General features: G+C 40.5%; 1 protein-coding gene across 5 annotated transcripts in view; it reads right to left on the bottom strand.

Annotated features, from left to right (window-relative positions):
• Npas3 (neuronal PAS domain protein 3) overlaps positions 1-25,600 on the bottom strand; it is an 829,848-nt gene that overhangs the window by 345,522 nt on the left and 458,726 nt on the right. The window lies entirely within an intron of this gene.

The raw sequence follows: 25,600 nt of genomic DNA, 5'->3' as shown, positions 1-25,600 counted from the left end.
AAGGCTCTCTGGATGAGATATGTTTGATTGAAATGGGATCATCAATATATGACAACTATGCAATAGTACGAATGATTACTGCCCTCGGGAAAATTGCCATCTTCCTTCCCACAAAGACCAAGTTTTGGACCAGTCAGAAGAAGATGGAGCCTCTGTGCCTTACCAGGCCTTCCCTTGCTCTACTAATAGTGATGGGCTCTTTCCTTGTGTTCCCATCACCATTAGAAGCTACACAGAGAACAGCCATCACTTTTTGTACATACATGACAGAGGCTGCTGAAAAGGAGGATCAAGTCTCTTCCAGGAGTCATTAATTAGCATCCTATTAAATCAAATGGTGTCACCATGTTTAGCAGCCAACATCATTAGTTTATATCAGACAGACATGGTAAGACATTGAAACACCTACACTTTGGCACTTACGGAGACAGTCATGTGCAGTGGTGAGGGCAGTGTGAGATAAGGGGGTGCTGCACCTGTAACCTTCAAAAATGCTGCACATTACTCTGAAGTTGGTGAAACCTATACTAGCTGGTTTTTCCTTCTGAAGATTTCTCAAAGATAGCTCAACTTACATTTGATACATGGTTTTATGCATCTTTAGGAGAGGACTGACTTTCCAGGAATGGAAGAAAATGATGTCTTCTGCTTGTTCTTGGATTGAATCATCTCAACAGAGAGTACTGCGAGAAGCTAAAGGCCCAGAGAATCACAATGAAAGGTTTTTAACTTACATAAATATTTATATATGCAAAGGGGAAAATATGAAGACATACATACCCTAATGTCAATGATTAGAGGATAATTTGGTTACTTCTTCTACCCACCTTTAAAATCATCTAAACTTAGAAGATGACTTGAAGTATAATTTCATTCATTCAGACTAGTGAAGAAAAAATATAATAACTTAGTGAAATGTGAATGTTTTGTAACATAAACAACAATTGTGTTTCCTTCATTGTTTGGTTTCGTTTTTTACTAGCGGTGACTAAAAACTTGGTCACTGGAATTCATGTCTATCAAACACAATGGTATGCCTCCATGTGGGACAATTTACATAGCAGCCTTCTGCATAGAGCAGATTCTCATGCTGCTACACACGTGTGGAATGCTTGTGACTTTAAATGCATGTGGCTCCATGCCCAGAGGAAGCCATGCAAGGTGTAATTGACCCTCACCCTGCTCTATCTCCTGCTCAACACAGTTGAGATCAGGAGCCTCCAGGTGGACTGGCTGGTTTTGTGTGTCAACTTGACACAGCTGGAGTTATCACAGAGAAATGAACTTCCTTTAAGGAAATGCCTCCATGAGATCCAACTGTAAGGCATTTTCTCAATTAGTGATCAAGGGGGAAAGGCCCCTTGTGGGTGGGACCATCTCTGGGCTGGTAGTCTTGGGGTCTATAAGAGAGCAGGCTGAGCAAGCCAGGGGAAGCAAGCCAGTAAGGAACATCCCTCCATGGCCTCTGCATCAGCTCCTGCTCCCTGCCCTGCTTGAGTTCCAGTCCTGACTTCCTTTGGTAATGAACAGCAGTATGGAAGTGTAAGCCGAATAAACCCTTTCCTCCCCAACTTGCTTCTTGGTCATGAAGTTTGTGCAGGAATAGAAACCCTGACTAAGACACCAGGTTACCTCCCTTCCCTACCTACAGAAGGCAATGGCTCCTGCCCCATAGATCCAGTCAGCAGGCATTGGAATTTCATCCCTTACCTACCCAGGCTATACATTTGTTCTGTAGTTTCTGACTTGGTTGGTACTGAAGAGGAACTGAGACCAGTTAACTACTGAGAAGCATTCTCCAGGTTCCTGGCTGGTTTCCTAAATCTCCCATAGAGAACAAGATTGGCAGCACAGCTCTCAACACCATGATTCTACTGAATATCTGCCCACGATCACCTCCGAACATGATCTGACATCTATCCCTAGGTTGGGTCCATAACAAAAGACCCAGTATTAGCAACAAGAACCAACACCCTATCTTCACCCAAAACTCATGTTACCCCAGTGCGATTTCAAGCACAGCAGAGTGGTACATTCTAGACTCTAGCAGCCTGTGCTATGGGCACATTACTCCCAACCTAGTTGAGCTCCACAAAGTTATAGTGACCAAGTTATCCTCTAATCATTGACATTAGGGTATGTGCTTCTTCATATTTCCCCCTTTGCATATATAAATATTTTAGCTAAACCTTTTTCTTGTATTCCAACTGCAATGAAGATAACTATAGCTTAAAAATAAATTTCATAAAGGTAATTCGATATCACATATTTACCAGTTGAGTATGGAAGGAGTGATATGGAAGAATGTGTTTGCTACTACCTGGGTGAAAATGTCAGTTAATTGCAAATGGAAAAGAATGAATTTTCCAGAAACCCAGGCTAAAGGATGCAATGCTAAGAGCATGGAAGTCACTTCCTGGTAGCACAGCACAAAGGGGAGGCATATTTAATCGCTGGAGGGCCACAGGTTTTTCTGAACCTCTAACATTTGAAGAGCATTTTCCATGTCAGGAACATGATTTTGTTAGTCCAACATGTTTTCAAAAATAGGGCAACACAGATAGGCAAAGGTCCTCCTAGCTGGGGTCGAATTATGTTCGAGTTTGCCCTAGAAAAGAGCTTTGACATTATCAGATTGCAGGTCCTAGCTTTCTCCCTTTTGTTTTGAAGTCCATGAACACAAACCTGGACTACATTCTCCAGAGGAAAGGTAATCGTGGTCAGCTGAAGCTGTTCATCCTAGTTTCTCTAGTCACACAAGTTTAAAGGTCTTCTAGGTAGTACATAGGAAATACTGAGAAGACCGAAAACCCCCTCAGAGCCCTTTCCAAACCAGAGAACAAGCCTGGCTCCTGAGTGACACGTAGAGAAACAACCTGAAATCATAGAGTGTAATTATCTCCTTTATGCTCTCGCTCTAAAATTCTTAAGAGCCCCTGCTCACATGTCCTCCTCGCTTTGATCTACAGTTATAAGCTTACATTAAAACTCAATCACACCAGGGAATGTCATTTGCCAGCTTTCAGGCAGGTCTTAACAATGGACTCCTGGCTGAGAACAGCATGGACAGGATCAAGCCCTCTTCACCTCCCTCAGCAGCAGGGGCTTGCTGAGGCCAGCACACCTGGCTGAGGGACCCTCACGGGGGAGCCTGCTTAGCTCCAAATGAACTCAGGCTACAGGCATGCGCATCTGAGCCATTACTGCCAGGGATCCTTCAGTTAGTTTGTCCCCGATAGAAAGTCACCCTGGATACCTAATACCTTTTCTTTATTAACCGATCAAAACCCAAATACCAGAAGTGGGAGGAGAGGGTGATTTTGGAGTACATGCATACGTAAGACAGTCTGAAAAGCCATCAGACGGCATTATGCACCTACTCCTTCATCAAGCCGTCTTTCTAAACTATCTCCTCAAGAAGTTTGTTGATAGAAAGGATTTGTCTGCTTTTTTAATATTAGATAAGTAATTTTGTTTTTTAAAAGAAATATCTACTCCTATTATGTTGACTAGTGAATCCAATTACTTCTGCGATTATGACAAATGTGTAAAAAATGTGTGTGTGTGTGTGTGCACACGCAGTATTTTTGTTACCTAAAAATCCAACCAATGCCTCTGATGGAAACGTGAAGTGAGCAGTTTCAAACTGTACTACTGCCAGCCCATCTGAGTCCACTCCAGGAACAGGGTGCCCCATGGGCCTCTGTGAGCCTGTCTGAGTGCACTTGTTCACAAGACTATTTACAATTAAACCAACACTGACTCTAGCTGCAACTGTGGTCAAGTCCTGGCCTAAGAGAGCATCAGTGTTAATTTGGCAAGAAGAAAGGGCTTTCATTGAAACTTTCCTTTTAACAACAGATTCTAATCTCTTTATGAAATGAATGCAGATACTATCACTGATAATAGACTGCAGCCACACACAGCAGCTGATGTGGAAGTTTACGTTGGCCTGGGGCCATGAATGGAACTGTGGGCATCACCTAACAGTGCTTTCTATGGAAGGAAGGTTTTAGTCAAGAGAGAGCATCAGTGGAGGACATCTTTTCTTCTTAATCTGTTTTCCCTCCTCTTCCTCCCTTTCCCCTTTCTCTCTCTCTTCTTCTCTCCCTTCCTTTCTTATTTTGTGCTGACCATTAAACTAAGAAACATATGAAAACAGCCTGCCACTGAGCTATAACCCTGCATGCTATCCATCCATCCATCCATCCATCCATCCATTTATCTATCAACAGGGTCTAATTAAGTTATCCAGCCTGTCCTTAAATTCACTCTGTAGTTCAGGCAGGCCTTGAACTTCTGATCCTTCTGCCTCAACACTGGCCCCGACCTAAACACACATCCACACACAGCTGGGTTATAAGAATCTGTCTTCTCCTTAATGTTCAACTTCTCTTTCTATACTGTCACCTGATGCACACGAATAGCAAGCCAGCCTGTGTAAGTATCCTATGCAAATGCTGTAAATGCTTTGAAATCTGCAATTAAAAAGGGAAAAGAGACCAGTTGGTTACCCTCATTACTTGATTTGAGGTCCACTCCACAGAAGAGAAGCCATCATTGCTCCAGTAATTTTTCCTCTATTCCACTAACAGTTATCAATCAGGTATACTTTATTTGCCTGAGACCTGACAGTGTATTAGAAATTCAAAGATAAAACAGTCTTGACTCTCAATTAGCTCAGAGCAAGGCACAATGATGGAATGTAGCTAACAAACTTATGAATGTGGTTATTTTCATCTCTTATCAAAAAAGATGTAATATTATTATTGCACGCAAGGAAGAATTATAACAACATTCCTATAGGAGCAAAAGATATTTCTCTCCTGTAAAAAGAAACAAATTTGACTTTGAAACAGAACAACAATACAGATACAGTAAATGCACTGTAGCTAAGATGACCATCTAACACTATTTAGCTTTGTAAGGTAGTATTTATAAACAATAGATGGAAACAGTGGAATAAAACCAGTGGCAACTAAAATATATTGAATAGTTCTCCGATTTTACAAGCTGAGATTTAGAAAATAACATCAAAAATATAATTTCATGACTACCTCTGAGATATTGTACAATTCAGATGAAAGCCAATAGACAGTGAAGAAGTAGACTACAGAAAATAAAGTCTGGGAATATGAGGGATGGAGGCTTGGCTCAGTCAGCTGAGTGTCTGCTGGGCAAGCTTGGGGGCGGAGTCAACTGCCCAGCATCTACATAAAAAGCCATTCAAAGGAACTCTTGCCATCCCAGCACTGGGCTATGGAGTCAGGAGGCTCCCTGGGGCTTACTTGTCTGCCACTCTAGCTTAATTGGTGAGCTCTAGGTTCAATGAGAGACTCTGCTTCAAAAGTAACATGGAGTGTGACCAAAGACCATACCCAATGCCAACCTATAGCCTCTACACTCATGTGTACCCATACATACAAAAAATGTACACACACACACACACACACACACACTGAGAACTAAATTATTATAAATATCTAAACGAAGAATTTTTTCCAGGATCTAACTCATTTTACAAATATACAGGTCACACACATAATTTGGGATATAATATGCTAAGGGGCTTTTTATTTCCAGAAATTAGGATTAGGGTCACATTCTGGTACGTTTTCTGTCGTCTAAGTTTTCTGTGAAGAACATAGACTGCTGCAATCATGTGTTTTTGTCTTGCTTAGCAATGTTCTTGAAAGATGGCTGCAGAGTTATCAACAGAGCTGCCACCAGCCACACATTGGGTCTTCTTCCTGCTGCAAACCCGAGGGATGCTGTGTTCAATGCGTTAGCAACAGCAATCTACATGTTGTGTGAAGAACAGTGTCCCAGTAGAGAGGAACAGCCTGCTGTTCTTTACATGAAACCACAGCACTGCCTTTTGTGGGGTTGGGGGTGGGACAGGATGAGAGCCTGTTCTGAAGATGCCATTTCCACAGCTCACACACTGCAGTGTAAGTTTTCTAGAACTTTCTCATTGTACTCAACGCTGTCTGTGCAGTTAATTTAGGCATCAGAAAACTCAGTTGTTAATTTCCTGACTTGCCTCTGGACTCTTAAATGCTATTGCTCCAATCATAACACGTCGAAACACTTACACAGATTTCAACAATAATATCCACAGCTGGGAATAAATCAAAGCAGTTTTATCACTGATTAAGTGCTATTGAAATATAGCGACAAGACAACATGAAGCAAAGGACAGATTTCAGTTGGGAAGATTAAGACAGAGCCTGAGGGAGGGAAGAGGGTAATCCAAACAAATTCTATGTGACATTTAAAAAATATAATTCAGAGTCGGAATGCAGATTGCAATTTTTTTGAAATGTAAATTCTGTTTCCTCTGCGTGTGTATGTCTATGTATTTATGCTATAGAGGAGTCCAGCTCTATATAAGATAAATGTAGGCATGGCTGCTTTTCCAGCCAAAATGCTTTCATGCTAAGACAGGGGGGTCAGAAAACATTTTCTGTCAAGACCCAGGGAATAAATATTTTCGGCATCACAGACCATACATTTCCTGTTGCAGCCACTCACTGTGCTGTTACAGCTTGAAAGCAGCCATGACAATACATAAATTAATGGGTGTGGCTAGATGCCAATAAAAATGAATTTATAAAAACCGGCAGAGGGCTGGATTTAGCACCTGGGATAAAGTTTGCTGATGTCAGCAGTAACCGTCATCAGGTTAACCTAGGAAATATTCCTAAACGTGAGCAAGGTTCTATAGATACAGCCATCTGAAGGCTCAGTCTTACTCTTGGGATAAACTGAACCCTGCCAGTTCTCCACAGCTTCTCTCCTGTGCCAGAAAACAACCTCTGCTCAGCCCTCCATGCCAGGGAACAGTTAGCTCCCCCAGGGTACCTAAGAAGTCCCCCTTTCAATTTTGTTTCCCTTGCTCCTACATTTCTTACATGTTCTTTCATTTATATGGCTAATTATTTGAACCACAAATAAGTCAGGGTTTCTGCTCTCAAATCAGCTCATCACAGGCTTCTCGGGGGCTGCTGGCATCTGGTGCTGGCAGGTTTTGGCCTGTTCACTCGGAGGCTGGGCTGACCACGCCAGGCCAGCTGCTTCGATGCTGCTAGCTTTTCCAGCTACATCTGTGCAAGGGTTTGAAGGTAGGACAGCAGCTCAACTCTGTTTGGTTCTTGTCTCCAGGCATCGTTGACATTTTCATCATGGATCAGATGATAGCGGAGGGGCAGTCCTCATTAAGACTGAAGATCACTAGCCTTGGTGTGAATGAATTCCTCCTTGCCATATATACTCAGCATTTTAAATGGTCTTGACACACAGGGTTGTTAGCAGCTAGAAACTTTATCCAGTTCAAAGAGACAACGGCAGCACCACATATCCAGAAGGATGCATTGCAAGCACATGATATGGACTCAACCCCTGACGGAGCTCTCACCATCCACCCTGCCCATCCTCTCACATGGCCCCATTTTTAGGCTCTCTTCTCTTAAAACTTGGGGTGTTTGGATGATGTTCATCAAAGCTCATGATTTTCAGGGCAGACATCACTCGCTCATTCAGCCAGTATCCACACCTGACTCTCTAAACCCACATAGTCTCAAAGCCTAACCACAGCCTTCTGACCGACAGGGTCTAGCAATATGTCAAGCTCTTTTTATCTCCCCAGTTAAACTAATCATCTCACCGTCACCGTCTAATTCTACCAACCTCCCACGTGACTCACATTTGTCTTTATCACTGTCTCCTCTTGTGTTTTGTCCAGATGTGCTGGCGACAGACTGCTCTTCCCATCCTTGGTTTCACCACCCAGCCCCCAGTTCTGTCCCTCTGCTGTCTATCACGCCAGTCGATGCCATCTTTGCAATGGTGCTCCTTGAGGTTCAAGCCCTCACTAATTTCTCTTTCCCCCAAAGTGGTCAGTCATTCCATCTCTCATCGCCAAAGACCTTTATATGTAATTATGGTTCTAAACCAAAGAGGGAAAAATCACCACCTAAATAAAATTTTCAAATATCTTAGCATACTAAATGAGTTCTAGCAAACTTATGCTCTGCCAATGATTTTTTTAATACTTCCTATAAAACACACACACAGACACACAGACACACACACACACACACACACACACACACACACATTCATTACCACCACCATAAGAGTCTCAATGTTACCCAAATTGCACATCAGCTCTCAGCATGCGGATCCTTTCATGCCTCTGTAACTTTGTCTCTTTCTTATATTTAGAAATCTCTAGCTCTTGTGACATTTTTATCCACCCATCAAAATTGAGCCTAAGAGTTCCGTTCTCTACAGACTTTCTTAGTCTCTACCTTAATTTGGACCTTCACTGTCCTCTGTATTTGCCACTGTGATACTCTGAAAGACTAGACAATTATTGCATAGAGCTGTTGTTTTCTAGCAGACCACCAGTTCCTTTAAAAAAGCAAAACTGCTTTGTTTCTATCATATAAGCATCTGGTAGATACTACTATTTAGTAAACATTCATAAAATGCATTGCCCAGAGAAAGGCGACTTAAAATTGCAGTGCTATAAGTTAATGAGCTTACTCTATGCCTCCAACATAGTATTTTCCTTTGTTAACATAATATTAGAGACTATTAGGTAACATGGAAAACATTAGCATCTGAGTTCTTTCAGCATTGGTCAGATCAAAAATAGGCCTATACATTTTGTGCTCAGCAGTTATGATTATGTAAAACATAAAGAGAATTTATGGAAAAGTCATAAAGATTTTTTATAAAACTAGTCCTTTAAAATAAGCAAGAAATTAGGATTACAGATTGAAAACAAATAAGATTAAATGTGATTTTAATAGTAACTACTAAGCCCAATCAAGAATTCTCTGTTCAAACTGGTAACAACCTCCAACTCCCTCCCCAGGGAGGAATGGGAGAAAACTCTCAAGTGAGGAGACTGGGCCTGAGGAATGTCTGTGCATCCTCTAGTTTATTAGAAAGGATGAAGCATTCCTAGAGAAGATGGAAAAACTAATCTGAGATGAAAGCCGGGGGAAGAAGAGTTCAGTGAGGCTGATGCTGAACGAAATGGAACATCAGAAGATTAGAGAGTTGATGCTCTCATCAAGGAAAAGGAGAAGGGAAAGTTCGGCCCCTGGAAAGACATAAAATGTGTGCCTGGCACTGTCCACTGTGACTGAGTCGGATCTTTCTGAGAGTGCAGTCTCCTTGTCCAGGGCTGGAGAGGGTCCCTGTGTACCAAGGCTGTTGAGCCAGTTGGTGGTGCTCTAGAAGCTGCCACAGAGGTGGTCCAGTATGACTAATCAGGACTATTGTCTCTGAAAAGGATATCCATCAAATCTGCAAACTCCTATGCAGTGGGATTAAGTGAGAATAAGTGGCAGTTACATAAAGTGCTTCAAATTGCCTCTAGAAGCTCTAGGTCTTTGGTACGAAACTGGGGGTCTTGGGAGAATATTTTCATCTTTGAGGTTGTGACTTAGTATGAGAAATTGGGGGAGTTGTGTCAACAGTTTTTCTTGAATTAAAATTCTTTTCATTGTGTAACAGAATTATAACCTCACTGGTCAAGATGCAGGAGATTTCATAAAGATAAGGAAGCCTGTGTTTTGGCAGACTAAGGACACTTGAGAGGATGGGGGCCCAAGAAACATTGTATAAGAGAAAAGACAGAAGTGAATTTTAAAAACCCAGGGCAGAAGTTTAGCTGCCAATATCTACACCTTTAGGACTTCAGTTACTAATTTGTACAACTTCATTAATTAAAATGCAATTAAGTAACACGGAACATGGAACATATAGATATGAATGTCATCCCACCGTCAGAGTGGCAGAGGACACACACTGACTTAATCACAAGAGAGAATGGTCCCCTTGGGACCAAAGCTGATGTAAGCAGCCCAGGAAGCATAATCCTGGAAGGTTCATACAAGGCAGAGTGTTTGGGTTAAATAAACAGCGGCTGAGCTGGAAGGTGACTGTGGAGGAATAAGAAGGAGATCCTTAAAAGCAGACTCCAAGACTGACTAAGGAAAGGCAGCAGCATGCTGAGAAGGGAACTTTAGGATCTGAATATCTTTGTGGTAATTATTCCACTGAGAGAAGGGCATCTGATACACTGCTTTACAGACACTTCAACTTCCAGAAAAGAAGAACTGTGAATCGTGGTGTGTCAGTGCTCAAAGAGTTCTCTTAAATCTTCTTTGACCAATACACAAAACAATGAAGCATAAAACCGTGTGCCCTCAGAGTTGGAGGATCACAAAGACCACCCAGGCTTACAGATGAGGCTCCTGAATGCAGAGGTGAAGGTCCAGCTGTCCTCCAACACCCTAGAACCAGCACCGTCAAAAGACTTCCCTTCCGTGTCCTGCCAACTTAGATGGAAACATCTTCACAATGACAGTAAAATCTGCTTAGCCACTGATGGGATTACAGTGCTTATGAGAACACCCATGAAAATGCCCGTTCTTTCTCAAGCCAGTCCCTCTCACATATGGAGTCCCTTGCTTTTCCACTCAAGTCTGTCCCCTTACCCTGACCTAACAGCAATGACAGTCTTCCACTGGTCACACGCATCATTTTGCAAACCCCCTATGCTGTCCTTCTAGAGAAAGATGAAGACTACAAATGGAATAGAAGAAAGAACTTACAGAAAAACCACCACCACCGCCACCACCAATATACCAGAGGGACGAAATGGGGAGGGAGAAGAGACTGGGAGAGGGAGAGGGAGATGAGAATGCCGAGTGTGGGCTGAGTGTTAGGTATACAAATTCAAAATGTGTAGTAAGTGGACAGAATGATAATCCCTGGCTAGAGATTCTACCATGGAATACTATTTTCAATGCAACTGGGAGATAATAAAAGATGAGGTACTGTGTAATGATTCGCATAAGAAAATACAGAAGTGAAAGACTTCAGAATAAATGTAAACTGGTAAGTGGGAAGGACGTTTATTAATGTAACTACCAAAAAGATGTGTGGGGTGAGAGGAGACACAGTAAGTAGGGTGAGATTAAAAATGACATGATACTAGAGCAGACATGTTGAAAGGCATGAGCAAGGTTCTATAGATACTACACAGTGATCCTGGCCTTCACGTAAGGACTTCTAGAGATGTAAGTGTGCACATGTCCACACTCAGACAACTGGGAGAAGATAATTATTAGGAAGGATCAGAACATAAAACAGGAAATGTTTCTGATCATCTGATTTGCCACAGTTGAAAGAGGGAAAATTACAATTTTTCTTTGTGTATTCTCTATTTGTCTCTATGTTCTCAGTTAAAAAAAATGTAGAAAAAGTTTGAAATATTTTCAGAATGTATCAACACCATCACTGAATAGAAACAAAAGAACTGATATTGTGTGTGCATGTATATCTATCTACTTATAATGCACATAAACATGTTCTAGCTGAATATATATATATATATATATATATATATATATATATATATATATATATATATTCAGGTACTACAATATAAGTAAACCACAACCTAGAAATATAAAGCATATCTATATCTAAGGAACATTTTTTAAGGCTAGCTAATGAAAACATGAAATAAACTAAGGAACTGCTGGGAGATAGCTTCTGTGGACTTGTGAGTCTTGGAGATTTGACTCCTTTTCTTTTCTAACAGAGTTGCTCAATTTGTAGTCAAACAATTCCTCCAACTTTTAATACTGCTTTTAGCATCATATTTGATTGACTTGAAAGTTAGCAAGACATGGGAGATGAAATATAATTACGTCAAGAGATAAATAGCATAAAACTGAATTTGCTGTTAACTGATAATCACTCCGTGCTTCTATCCATGTCTTCATAAGCGCATTGTAATATTCAAATAAAAATGTTTCAGATGAAGAACTCAATTGAAGGTTAAAGCAGTGGATTCAAAATTATCTCTATAAGTTGAAATAAACAAATGCTAACTTTCAGAGCATAAAGTTGAATGGTCTGTGAACTATACAGATGAAGATCCACAAAAGAGCTGAGTGAATGGATACAGTCAAGATGACAGCTCGCACAGGAGAGAAGATGGGGCCAGGAAGGCAATGCTGGCCTTAGAAGATGATGAAATCAAGACAATTCTTACAATGAGAACTCTACAATGATAGAATGGGCCATCTTGGCAGAGCACAAGTCAGATACTCTTGGAAATAGCTGAACATTGGTTAGATGACTTCTAATAAGAATATTCCCAACAAGGTCCTTACACCAGAGGGCACAGATAACCCAACAGCTGGAGGCCTTCCTGAAGTGCTAAGATTACGTATCTCATTTTTAAATTATTACTTTTTACTTTAGGCTATCTCATTGCTACTAGAAAGAATGCTTAGTGCTGTTCATAAAACCCTATAACATTCCAGACATCTCTATAACATTTTTTTACTAGGACATGTAATTTATTTAACAATGATAATTTGAATACACATTAAAAAATCACAGGGATCCTCCACGAAATTTCATTTTCAAGCTGTTTATTAAAGAAGTAACAGTGCCAGGGCAAGATCTCCAGGAAGTATGTAACTCTACAACTGCCAACATCTTTCTGTTTTTCTGAAATTCTGGAGCACAGCTGGTTACAGAGTCTTGGAGATGGGATGAACTAGAATTTGTGTTGCTTCTAGTGATAAGAAATCTGAACAGAGTCATGTGGTAGTGGCATACACCTTTAATCTTGGCATTTGAGAGGCAGGGGCAGGTAAATCTCTGAGTTGGAGGCCAGCATGGTCTACAGAGTGAGTTCCAGGACATCCAAGGTGACACAGAGAGATGCTGCCCTGGAAAAAGAAAACCAACAACAACAAAAATGCAAACCAAACCAAAAAAAAAAATTAAAAATTAAAAAAGGAGAGAGAAAAGAAAATCTGAATAAACCTAGGATTAAATTAACAAACCTGTTAAATTACCATCCTGGGTTAGTAGAAAATATCCTTAAACAAAATGTGCTTGCCCAAAAACAGTTCTTTGTGTGTGTAAATTGGCTTTTTATATTTCTCACATCATAGGGATAAAAAGGACCATGTTTTCAGGCTATAATTGTAAAAGGTTGCAATTAGAACATATATAGAGAGAGCTAATTGTTAAGTTAAGGAAGAATTGGTTAAAGTTAGGTATCAGTGTTACCTTAATCCATAGTCAATATCTTCTGTGCAGTCTGAAGAGCATGCACAGTGAACTTCACACTAGAACCTACTATGCTAGTAAGGATGAAAGATTGGGCAGGACCAGAGGAGTCCTTTCATCTCGATGCCATCTGTCTTTCAGTCAACAAAGAGAGTGACAGGGACCTGGGCCAGGGCCAGGTGTCTTAGAATTCTCCTTTGTCACATGAGATGCTAGGTCTCACCTGGATTCTGCTTTCCTTGGCTTATCAGCAGAGGTTTTAGCTTACTGTCTTCTTCAAGTCACATAGGTATCCCATGCTGGCTGAGCACCTCTCAGGTGCCCTTTGGACCTCTGCAAATGACTACAGGAGCCTGAGTAAGGAGCTGACTGTGGAAAAGGCCTTTTAGCACAGGAATTCTTAATTGCAGCACTAAATCAACGTTCCATTCTGATGTTCTTTCCCAGCTACAGACAAATGGAGGAAATCGTACAGTTGGGTTAATTCATGACCTCTTTTAGCCAACTAGCAAACTTAAGTTCCATTAGAGTAGGCTTGCTTTTGTATTTATCAAGGACAATTTAGAAACTGTGTACTTTCTCTGGGTAGGGTCTAAATTTATAATTCCAAGACCCATTAAAAAATTTCCCATTAGAATTCTTACTTCTGATGGCTAAGATTCTTAATCATGCATGGGTATGACCACAAGTCAAATAGAAAATGAAGTCCCTGGTCAACTTCTTTTCTACAATGCACCCAGGGTAGAGCCAGGGAATCGGAGCTTGTGCCTCTTTCCTTTTTGTTCAGCACAATGAATCCCAAGGCACAGGCTTGCATGTATGTATTCTCTCTCTCTCCTCTGCCACACTATGGGGCATCTTATCACACATACTAATGTCCTCTTTCTTTCTGCAGTTTAGTAGGTACAGCCACTCTCTCTTCATAGTAGCTTTCTTATCCACTATCTCATACAAATCCTGCCTACAAATGCCCTATTCATTTCCTAACACTAGGGTGAACCCTGCTAGATGAACCAGTTTCTAAAAATTACTTGGACTTTTTAAAAGAGTGGTATTATTTTTGTTATGATTAGATGTTACCCACTATTTTGTGAATATGGATGGGTTTGGAAATTTATGAGTGGTGAAAATTACACTCCTGTATACATTTCACTCATCCAGCTTTATTGCCACGGATCTACATAGTGAAGCCACATTTTACATCATTGGCTATGTTACTGATAATCAATTGAAGGCCAAATAAGCAGTCATTGCCAAAAATCAAAGAATTCATTTTAGGCCTGGCTATATCTTTCATTTTTGTCTTTGTCATCTTCTAACCAACATGAAAAATCTGTGCTTCAGATGAGTACAATGCTGAAATACTGCTTCCTAGGAGGCTGGTGAGGTGGTCAGGATGCTTAGTGAGTCTCACCATGGATCCAAGGCTCCTGTCCTGGGCTGGTAGAATCACAATACAATATTCCAGCTGGATTATTAATAGCACAAAAGCACAGATAAGCATAGGTGCATCTATCATGTTGGGGCAGTCTTTCCCCCTTTGGAGCAACGCTCCATAGCTCTCTTATGCTTAGTTCAGTCTTGCATACAGCTTCCACTTCACATATCATGGTTTAAGTACTGGCAGACTCTTTTCCTTCTGTGATTTCCCTTCTACTAGAAAAAAAAAGTATGTCTCAGCAACAGCTCCCCCTTTTCTCTACATCCCTGCCATTTGGACAGTCTTCCCTCTCTTGTGGAAACTGCTTCCCTGCATTACTTGATCTCACTAAAAAGAACAGCGGGATGAGAACGTCACTAACTCTGCAGCAGTGTCCTCTTCTTACGCTCAGGAATCCTTGGGGTTGCACATGGACCTGCAGGATCAGTTATGTTTTCCTGCACACCAAGATTATTTATAATGTCACTTGACTGGCATACAGGTGTGATGGCACAAAGGCACCACCATGTATTTTCAGTACTTCAAAATTTCCCCATTTCTACCTTCATTCCAAGATTCCTAGAAAACATAGTATCACCAACTTTGACAGCCACTATAAGGAGATAGCAATAAACATTTGTTAAGAAACAGGTGATATAACTGGGCTTCCTTGAAGCCTGTTACAGTCCTGACCATTATCACATACTTTTTCATTGTCCCTGACTCTCTTCTGTCACCACTTCAGCAGCAACAGGGAAGACCCTCACCATAGCCTCCATTTTAGCAGGACTGTGTGAATGCACTGAGGCTTACTGTCAATTTGACTTTGTCTGTGTGGGTTATTATATAAAATATTTGGATTATTGCATAGGGTTAAAATTGAATTATGGCCTTTCCTTCTTTAACCCAGCTCAATCCCAAAGTGGTTGTCCTCTCAAAAGGAAAACCTATTTATTCCAGTACAGTAAGGGGCTCTTGTTCTCTTTATCAATCTTGTGGGAAGATTAAAGGCCACTCTATTTGGGACAGTCAATTGGATTCGTTGAATACTCTACTGGAGAATACAGATAGGAGAAAACTATCAAGAGGACAAAAGCTTAGGGTCTAAGGGTTTCAATTATAAGCCATGTCCTTCGTAACCTGACTGTTTCTGTGGCCACAGATATATCAGGTAATGTCTCTGCACTGTCCTTTTCTTCCCTAAGTAGACAAGTCTAGAAAAATGGGTCCTATATTGCCTTGAGAATCTATTCTAGGAATTGTGTTATCTGGTGATGTTACAAACCTCTCATTAGACCACTGATGAGCCTGACCAATTAGAAGACATTGCACAAAGCAAAATATAAACTGGTCATATCATCTGATACAGCTCTAGACTACAAAAATAAATGACAATGACATCAGTCATCACTCCAGGGCCACTTTTGTGTTGGGATCACTCCTAGAAACTGAGATTGGAAACATGTTTGCCCTCTTACTGGTTGACTTTAAACAAATCTTTGAGAAGGACACTAGGAGGCCAAAAAAAGGCAGGAGCAACGTGGGCTACAATGACCCTCCAAATGGAAACACTGCAGTCAAAAACAGAGCCACAGTGGCTAGATTTTCAATAAGGAAGAATTAAGGAAGAACCCAATGCCCTAGGTTTCTGAGATTTCTAACGAGTTGCAAGTCAGTTGAACAGTTTCTATGCATGCATCTGAATTGTGCCTTCAGAGCCTCAAGGGTAACACAACCAAATATACAAATTCATTCAGGAAAGCTAATTGTTTACACTGATAAAAGATGTTGTAAATTGGATGAAAATATTCGTCAATCCTTGGGTATTCAGGGAAAATTTGAATACATGCAATGACCTTTAAGGAACATGACTACAGAGCAGCCGTAGTAGAAGCCTCACAGAAACAGCAGTTTCTTTTTAAGGATGTTAAACAGAGTAGGAAAAGATGAAGAGATCTGCACAGAACTTTCTCAAGAAACTTCTTATGGTTTTAGTATGTGTTTCTGTGACCCAACACACGGATGCAAACAGCTGTCATTCAAAGTCTATTGCTCAGGGTATTAAGGTTAGAAGGTTATCTCACATTACACACACTCAAATATCCAACTTCCCTACCATTTGATCTTCTTAGTTAGTTAATAAGAGCTGTCCTTTTATAAGGTTATATGCCTATGGAAGCCGTTCCCAACACTCCTATCTGCAATGGATTTGTCCTGTTTTGTGACAGAAGCTGCATGCATACACAGGTCAGCCTATGGTTTGTTGACACAATGGGCCACAAAGCTTACAGAAAGGAACCATCTCTCAATCCCCTAGCTGGTGTCCTTTTCTCCTCCGCTTCTCAGGAGACTCAACTCCAGGCACGCAGGCATTTGCGGATTTGTAGAGATATCAACCAAAAGACATTCGTTTCTGACAAATGCCTCTTCTTTCCTGAGGTTGGTGGCATCTCCTGTAAAGATACTGCTTGTAGTATCTGTGGTTTCTCTATGACAAAGTAGCTCATCATCAGGCCTCAGATCATGTCTGTGAGTCTCAGGGATGCTATTCTGTGTGGAAGAAGAGATGCTAGCTCTCTATAAACTGCTTGTGACAAAAATGGCCAGGGCAACTATGAATATACAACTCTAAGCTTGGCTTGGTGGCGCACACTTGCAATCTCAGCAGGGGAGAGGCTGAGGCAAGAGGATCCTGAGTTTAAGGCCACTTGAAAGTATACACAAAATGCTGGGTAGTGGTGATGAATACCTTTTATCCTGGCACTCGGGAGGCAGAGGCTCTTTGAGGCCACTGAGGCTCTTTGGTCTACATAGCTCGTTCCAGGACAGTCAGGGTTATACATGGAAACCCTGTATCAAAAACAAAAACAAACAAAGAAACAAACAAAAACTCCAAACCAAACAACTAACCAAATCTCTCCCCCCAAAATATAAAATTATTCATATATACTAAATTTGAGATTCACCGTTGTTGTTGTTAGTGTGAGTACAAATGTGTGTAAGCACACATGTTGGGACATGCATTGAGAGGTCATAAGGCACCTTTGTGTTCTCTCCCTCCAGTTTACATGGGTCCCTGGGATTGAATTGAGGTTGACATGGTTGTATAGCAAGCCCCTTTATCCATTGAGCCACCCTGCCTGGTCTCATACAAAGTGCTAATCCTATGTACTTGGGCATGCAACTCTCTGGTGAAGAATTACAGGACATACTCTCTGTGCTTGAACCCCTGACCAGAAACCGGAAGCACAAAGATGCAACGTTAGCCAACCCTGACTATCATTTACACAAATGATAAAAAAAAGTCATGCATTCTATCTGATATGACTCAGAATTTTATGAAATATCTAACCTTTTTGTTAATCAGGAAATTATTAAAATTAAGCTTTTGAATTGATGTAGCTTCCAAAAGAAAAGTATCAAAGATAATAGTTTTAAAGTCACACTTTTTGATACTAGAGATTTAACTTAAAACCTTGCAAGCACACGACTGCAAAAACTAGCCCCTCTGCCCTTTTAAACAGCTTTATTTTGAGCCAACCATGTTGGCACACATCAGTAGGCAAACGTTGAAAAGGTTGAGTCAGGAGGATTACCAGTTTGAGGCTAACCTGGGTTATATCTTTTTAATAATGTAAAATTTTGAGATAGGGTTTTGCTATATTTTTCCAGCTGGCTTCAAACTTGACACTCACTGCCTCAGACTCTGTAGTAACTGAGATTATAGGTACTTGTCACCAGGCCTGGCTAAAATCCCAAAATTCTTAACTCAGTTTTTAAATATAGGATGATCTCATAACGTCTTGGAAAGTAGAAAACTAAAATCATAATGATTCTGTTTTAGTTGTACATGATAATTTAATGAAAACTTTTTATTTTTGAAAAAAAAAACTCAAACCAATATGATCTTGGCCAAACAGGTAAACATGTCAAATCTAAGGCTTTTCATATCCATAACCAGGTTTTGCTCTTTGATTTAAATATGTACATATGTTACCTAAGCCCTGGTGCAGACTTGGAGATTCATGGGAGGTAGACGTTACAATGGACGTGTATTCTGTAGATCTTGTAAGCACAGAACTTTGGGGTTTTTTTTGTTTTTGTTTTTGTTTTTGTTTTGTTTTGTTTGTTTATATATTTTGTAGTTTCTTTTTATTTCCCCACATCTTTTATTAGATAGTTTGTTCATTTACATTTTAAATGCTATCCCAAAAGTCCCCTATACCCCCCTGCCCTGCTCCCCTACCCACTCACTCCCACTTCTTGGGTACTTTCTCTAGATCCTATATTGGGGGCCCTGTGTTCCATCCTATAGATGACTGTGAGCATCCACTTCTGTATTTTCCAGGCACTGGCAAAGCCTCACAGGAGACAGCTATATCAGGGTCCCTTCAGCAAAATCTTGCTGGCATATGCAATAGTGTCTGGGTTTGGTGGCTGATTATGGGATGAACCCCTGGGTGGGGCAGTCTCTGGATGGTCCATCCTTTCGTCTTAGCTCCAAACTTTGTCTCTGCAACTCCTTCCATGGATATTTTATTCCGTATTCTAGGGAGGAATGAAGTATCCATGTGTTGGTCTTCCTTCTTGATTTTCTTGTGCTTTGGAAGTTGTATCTTGGGTATTCTAGGTTTCTGGGCTAATATCCACTTATCAGTGAGTGCATATCAAGTGACTTCTTTTGTGATTGGATTACCTCACTCAGGATGATATCCTCCAGATACATCCATTCACCCAAGAATTTCATAAATTCGTTGTTTTTAATAGCTGAGTAGTACTCCATGGGGTAAATGTACCACATTTTCTGTATCCATTCCTTTGTTGAGAGACATCTGGGTTCTTTCCAGCTTCTGGCTATTATAAATAAGGCTGCTATGAACACAGTGGAGCATAGTAGAGAAAGTGGGGAGAAGCCTCAAAGATATGGGCACAGGGGAAAAATTCCTAAACAGAACAGCAATGGCTTGTGCTGTAAGATCGAGAATCGACAAATGGGACCTCATAAAATTGCAAAGCTTCTGTAGGGCAAAAGATACTTCCCAACAGATTGGGAAGGAATTTTTGCCAATCCTAAATCTGATAGGGGATTAATAGCCAATATAGACAAAGAGCTCAAGAAGCTGAACTCCAGAAATTCAAATGACCCCATTAAAGAAATGGGGTACAGAGCTAAACAAAGAATTCTCAACTGAGGAATACCAAAGGGCTGTGAGGCACTTGAAAAAATGTCCAACATCCTTAATCATCAGGGAAATGCAAATCAAAACAACCCTGAGATTCCACCTCACACCAGTCAGAATGGCTAGGATTAAAAATTCAGTTGAGAGCAGATGCTGGCGAGGATGTGGGGAAAGAGGAACACTCCTCCATTGTTGGTGGGATTGCAAGCTTGTACAACCACTTTGGAAATCAGTCTGGCGGTTCCTCAGAAAACTGGACATAGTACTACCAGAGTATCCTGCAATACCTCTCCTGGGCATATACCCAGAAGATGTTACAACTGGTAATAAGCACAGAACTTTGTAAATATACAACCCACTGAAATGGGTAAGGATAAGATCTCTAGGTGCACTTAAAGATGTACAAGTTCCACGAGGCTTCCCTGGCTGACTCTCTCCTGTGATGCGCTCACCCACACTGGTTGGGATTATAATTTCTCAGATGCAACTGGAGGCTCCTACTCTTCATTCTGTCTCTCTGTTGGGGTATGGCAGAACACTGGTTACAGAAATGACACCTAACCAATATTTTCATTAAATTATAATGTGCTTTTGGTCACATTGGACTCATACTGTTTTTCAGAAGCCCGTGAATTAAATGTTTTCAATTTATAGGTGACTATTTTCTTCATAAAACATTTTTTCCCATAAAAAAATGGAAGGTTCTTGTCTCCTTCCTACCCACCTCCATTTCCAGAGCAGTGACCAAACACTGGAGTTAATGGCTGTGCACTGACAGTTTTTCTACCCATGGGAGTCTGGCTGCCATCACTGACTGAAGAGTATCTAAAAGTATGTCACTAGAATGAATGATTTTTGTTCTGTTTATTTCGAATTCATATTAAATTTATATTATATGCTGAGTAACTGATTACATTTCTAAAACCAAGTACATTGGTATACATAAGCTACTACAAAACCACACACACACACACACATATATATATATATATATATATATTCCTCTTAGGTATGTTCAAAAGAATCAATTTGAATAATTATGAAATTTAATTTTAATGGCTGAATATTATAACAAGTTAGGAGTGGCCTAACAATACTTTTCATCATTAATCATTGGATCTTATTGTTAGTCATGGAATTATTTCAAAACAATTATTAAATAATTTGATATACTTTCTTTTCTTTATAATTTTGAGCATATTTAAAAAAATACATTCCCACACTGAAGAAAACTTTCACATCTTACTTTTGTTAGACCATTTCAGACAAGAGTCTGTTTTCAGGATTTTTGATTCAGGTCTAACTCTGAAGTCAGCAAGATGAGATGCTGCCTATCTAACACTTCTTGTACTTAATTCATTACACATACATGAAATCCCAGAATATAGGTACCACGTCCCTTACTACTTGGTAACCAAAGTAACAGGAACCAGTTCTATGAAATACAGCAATTGTCTCCAGGTGTGTGGAGACATCAAAGCAGCTCATGTCACTTACCTGGTTGTCTGCTGAGCCCTTGATACGCCATTGACCCTTACTACAGCAACACTGCTTCCTCTGAGAAGTTAAAGTTAGATAATTCTAAGAGGCAAAGTCAGGATTTGAACTCAGCTCCTCTGACTTTGCAGATAGCATTGTTCTATGTGGTTTCCCTGTGTTGTCTCACAGCCAAGGCCAACTATAGATTTAACTATACCTGTAAGTTATTATTTATCACATTTTTTCAATAATAACCTTAAAAATATAATCATGACAACATAAGCCTGCTGGTAAACTACTAAACTATTCAGTACAACATGACACTTCTATAATTTCATGGTCCAGGGTGGGTTTTTTTGGGGGAGGTGGGTTCCACCATTTTATAGCTATTTTCTGAGACCTGTAAGTTTCTTGAAATGTAGTTAATATTAAGAATATACTCTCACAACCTAATGGCTTTGATCAAATAGATATTAAAATGCCCTTCACTTGAAAATACAGTGATGTAAAGATCCCTTACATTTACATATGCCACGCAGACAAGTAAAATCAATGACATGGAATACCTATGTAATAAAGTAATTGCTTTAGAAATGTGTGTGATAATTGCAAATCAGCTGAATAATTCATTACTAAAATTATTGGTAATGAACGTTCATTTAGCACGATTATCTCATGTGTGGGAATATGCTGATGTACAGTGATTTACAGTAAACTTTAAGGATGAACATTTTATTTTTAGACAATTGCATGTTCATTAAATACGAGAAAGTGATGACAAAACAGGTTTCAACGACGCATCCAGTCTGCAGCAGTGGTGTTGCAGTGGCGTGTGGGTCAGCGATGCATCCAGTCTGCAGCAGTGGGGGTGCAGCCATGCGTGGGTTTGGAGCTATATTAGATGTGGCCTATAAATCACATGTAAATATGTGTGTGCGTGTGACATCACACAGAGCTGTCCAGCAGAGGGCTCCTTTGAAACGGTCGTGAGAAATGAGTCCGCAATTCAAAGTGGAACCCACATGGTCCTGTGAATAAACCCCTCTGAGGCAGGGGAAAAGGGTCAAGTCCAAACTAGTCAGTGGCTGCACAGTCCACCCAGAGGCTGAAGTGTATTCACTTACAAGCGGATAAGAGGTCTCTGTCATACCTGCCCTATGAAAATATAAAGTGCTTTAAGGCCAAATACTCCCTAAGGAAATGCAGGCAAAATGGGTGACTATAAGCTGTATATCTAGATGTTACACTTACTTATATTTATATAGCAACGCAAAGCAGATCTACAAAAAAAATATTAAAAGAAAACCATTTTCCCAAGGGAATATAGTGCATTATGCTTTTTGTTAAAAGCTATATACCTTCTCCCATTTCAGTAGAAACTATAGTTGACATTGAAAGCCCACTTTTGTCCAACTGAGGACAAAAGTGTTCGGGAGTTCTTTGGATTTTTTTCCCTTATTAATTATCAAGATATAGTAAATAGTAATTGTGTGTATATATGGTGTATTTTTGTGTTCATGTATATGTGAATATATACATGTGAGTAGGAATTGTCTTGGCTTGTGTTATGTTAACTTGACACAATCTAGAGTCATCTGAAACCAGGGAATGTCAATTGAGAAAAGGTCTCTCTAAGACCCAGCTATAGGTTACTTTCTCAATTTGCAATTGATGGGGGAGGACCCAATTCATTGTAGGTGGTACCATCCCTGGTGTGGTAATCCTGAAATCTGAAAGAGAGCAGGCTGAGCAAGGCATGGGAACAATCCAGGAAGCCGCACTCGTCCTCCTCTGTGGTCTTTGCATCGGCTCCTGCCTATAGGTTCTTGCCCTGTTTGAGTTCCTGTCCTGACTTCCTTTGATGATGAAAAGTGATCTGGACGTGGAAGCCAAATAAACAATTTCCTCCCTAACTTGCTTTTTGGACTTGGTGTCTCTTCACAGCAATAGAAACACAAACTGTGACAGCATTCCTGTGCAGTTGCATGCATGTGAGGGCCAGAGATTGAGGGCTGATGTCCTCAGCTTCTTCCACATTAGCTTAGGAGGCATGGTCCCCCACTAGGTCTGGATCATTGATTTGGCTAGCCATTAGTCTCTAGGGATCTGCTTGTCTCTACCTCGCCCAGCACTGGAGTGACAGACACTCACTCTTAAACTCAGATTTTTACATAGGAGATGGGGATATGAACGCTGGGCCTCACAGCTGCACATCAAGCACTTTACCGACTGAGCCATCTCTCTAGCCCCAGATCTCTTCATTTTTCAAAGATATAACTTTATGTGTTCTTAAAACAAAACGTTGACAGGGAAGACCACATTCTATAATGGGTGGCATTAAAAATGCTACACCTCACATCAAGTGAGTGACATCATTTTTACAAGGGAAGGCTAAACTGTGTAACAAATCAAAAACTAGAATCCCCTGCACTGGGATGACTAACAAGTAGCAGAATAATTAACAACTGCGAAGGTTGGCAGAGAGAGTCGCTCAAGCTGACTCCTCCTTTGGCTTCATCTTAAAGTTTACACTTAATTTTAATAAATGGATACATCATTTCCACTTACTGAGGAGAGGTGAACTTCAGATCCCTAAAGAAGATACTGACATTTATAAAACAAAGGCACACACTAACAAATCTTTAAAATAACAGTCTGAAATCCTCTGTAATCACTAAGGTGACAGGCATTCATGTCATGCAATCATAAATCAAACACTCTAGAATTAAGACATAGGATTACACTGCTCCCAAGTTGGCAGCAATTCCAATACCTGAATAGCATGAAACAAAACAAGAAAAAGATATTTATTGGCCTCTCTGTAAGAAGTAGTGCATCCTATCTTCTTGTTGAGTGGGACGTCTGTATCACTCCCTCCAGTGCTCAAGAAACATTGCAGGGGAGTGTAGAAAAAGCCTAAGAGCTTGAACATGGAGAACTATGGTAAACCACTGACTCCTAGACAGGACATGAACTCAGAACAACTGTGGTTATGTGCACAGGACCTGCTTAAGACTGCTCCTGTCATTCCATCTTGAACAGGAGTGGAGCTTGGGAGAAGCCCCCTTCTCTAAGGACCCATGCATGGCTACAGAGAAGATGAAGCCAGGGCATGGTAGTTTTCTACTAAATAAGTCACATATCTATGTTCATGTAAGCAAACCTCAGGAAATTCAGTGATTCATAAAAATAAAGAAACAAACAAAAACCAAACCAAAACACCTTTTTAAAGGACATGAAAATAAAAAGAAAACCTACTGGGAAGAAGGTGTCCAGACAGCATAAGAGGGTGGGAAATGGAGGTGAATATGCCTGGAATATTTTAGATACACCCATGGTGTTATAAATGAATGAATAAATAAAATGCCCTATTTAATAATAGGAAATTCTGCTAATAAACCATGTCCTTGGATATCCATGGCCTTTTATGACATTAGAATTAGGCACTGGTATTTATGTCATGGGGATCAGACCCATATTTAACTATTGAGATTTTGCTGTGAGAATCTGGAAAGGCCAGATGTTACAGAACTCATAGAGCAAAAACATCCCAAATCAAGTTGAAATGGGTGCGTGCTACCTGAAACATGGAAAACAAGCAACCATCACTGGTCCCAGAAAACAGGAGTACTCTAATGGAACCTAGAAAAACAATCACATAATAATATTGCATTTCACATGTGCATTTTAAATGCCATTATTTTTCCCTCTTTTGATCTTTCCTTTGTACTCATAAAAGGAGCTTTCATCTTTGGCTATGTGTGAAGGGAGGTGCACGGAAGCCTGTGTCCTCCCATGTCTAGGCAGCTGGCAGCCAGCAAGACTTCTACAAATGACCCGGGCTGTACCAAGACAGTCACAAGCGTCTGCTTAAGCACTCAGCTCATCTGGGCAGTTCAGGAGCTCCTGCTGTGGTGTTTTGTTTGCACACAAGCACAGATAAAGGCCATCGCTCCTCTCATTAAACAAAAGGCATGTGGGAAAATTAATAATTTAATTTACAGGCAGAAGATGGATGTGGGAATCAAATGTAAGTCTACAACCTTCCTTGGGTGTTCACTTTGGTGTCGGTGATATCTGAGGCCAATTCTATTGCCTGAGTCATGCTTCTCAGGAAATATCAAAGCATCAGCCAATCACTGCTTGAGACCCACTGTGTTAGGAAAGGTTGTCACATCACAGCGCAGCACTCACGGGGTGGGGGGTGGAAACCGTGCTGGAAAAGAAAGATAGGCAAGCCTTACGGAATCAAGCCACACCATGCGCTCTGATAGGGTCTCCAATATTCTGAAGAATGTGAAAGAACTCTAGAGAGAGAGCAGCTTTCTGAATATCACCCAAGGAAGACACAAGGTGTGTTCTGCTGGTTCATTAGCATATCAGAGAGGAGAACAAACCAATG

The sequence above is a fragment of the Mus caroli genome, unplaced genomic scaffold (assembly GCF_978045245.1).
Source record: "Mus caroli unplaced genomic scaffold, Mus_caroli_1 scaffold_14, whole genome shotgun sequence".
In the NCBI taxonomy this organism is placed as follows: domain Eukaryota; kingdom Metazoa; phylum Chordata; class Mammalia; order Rodentia; family Muridae; genus Mus; species Mus caroli.
The sequence above is the reverse complement of the archived record's forward strand: the minus strand, read 5'-3'. Positions and strand labels throughout refer to the sequence as shown.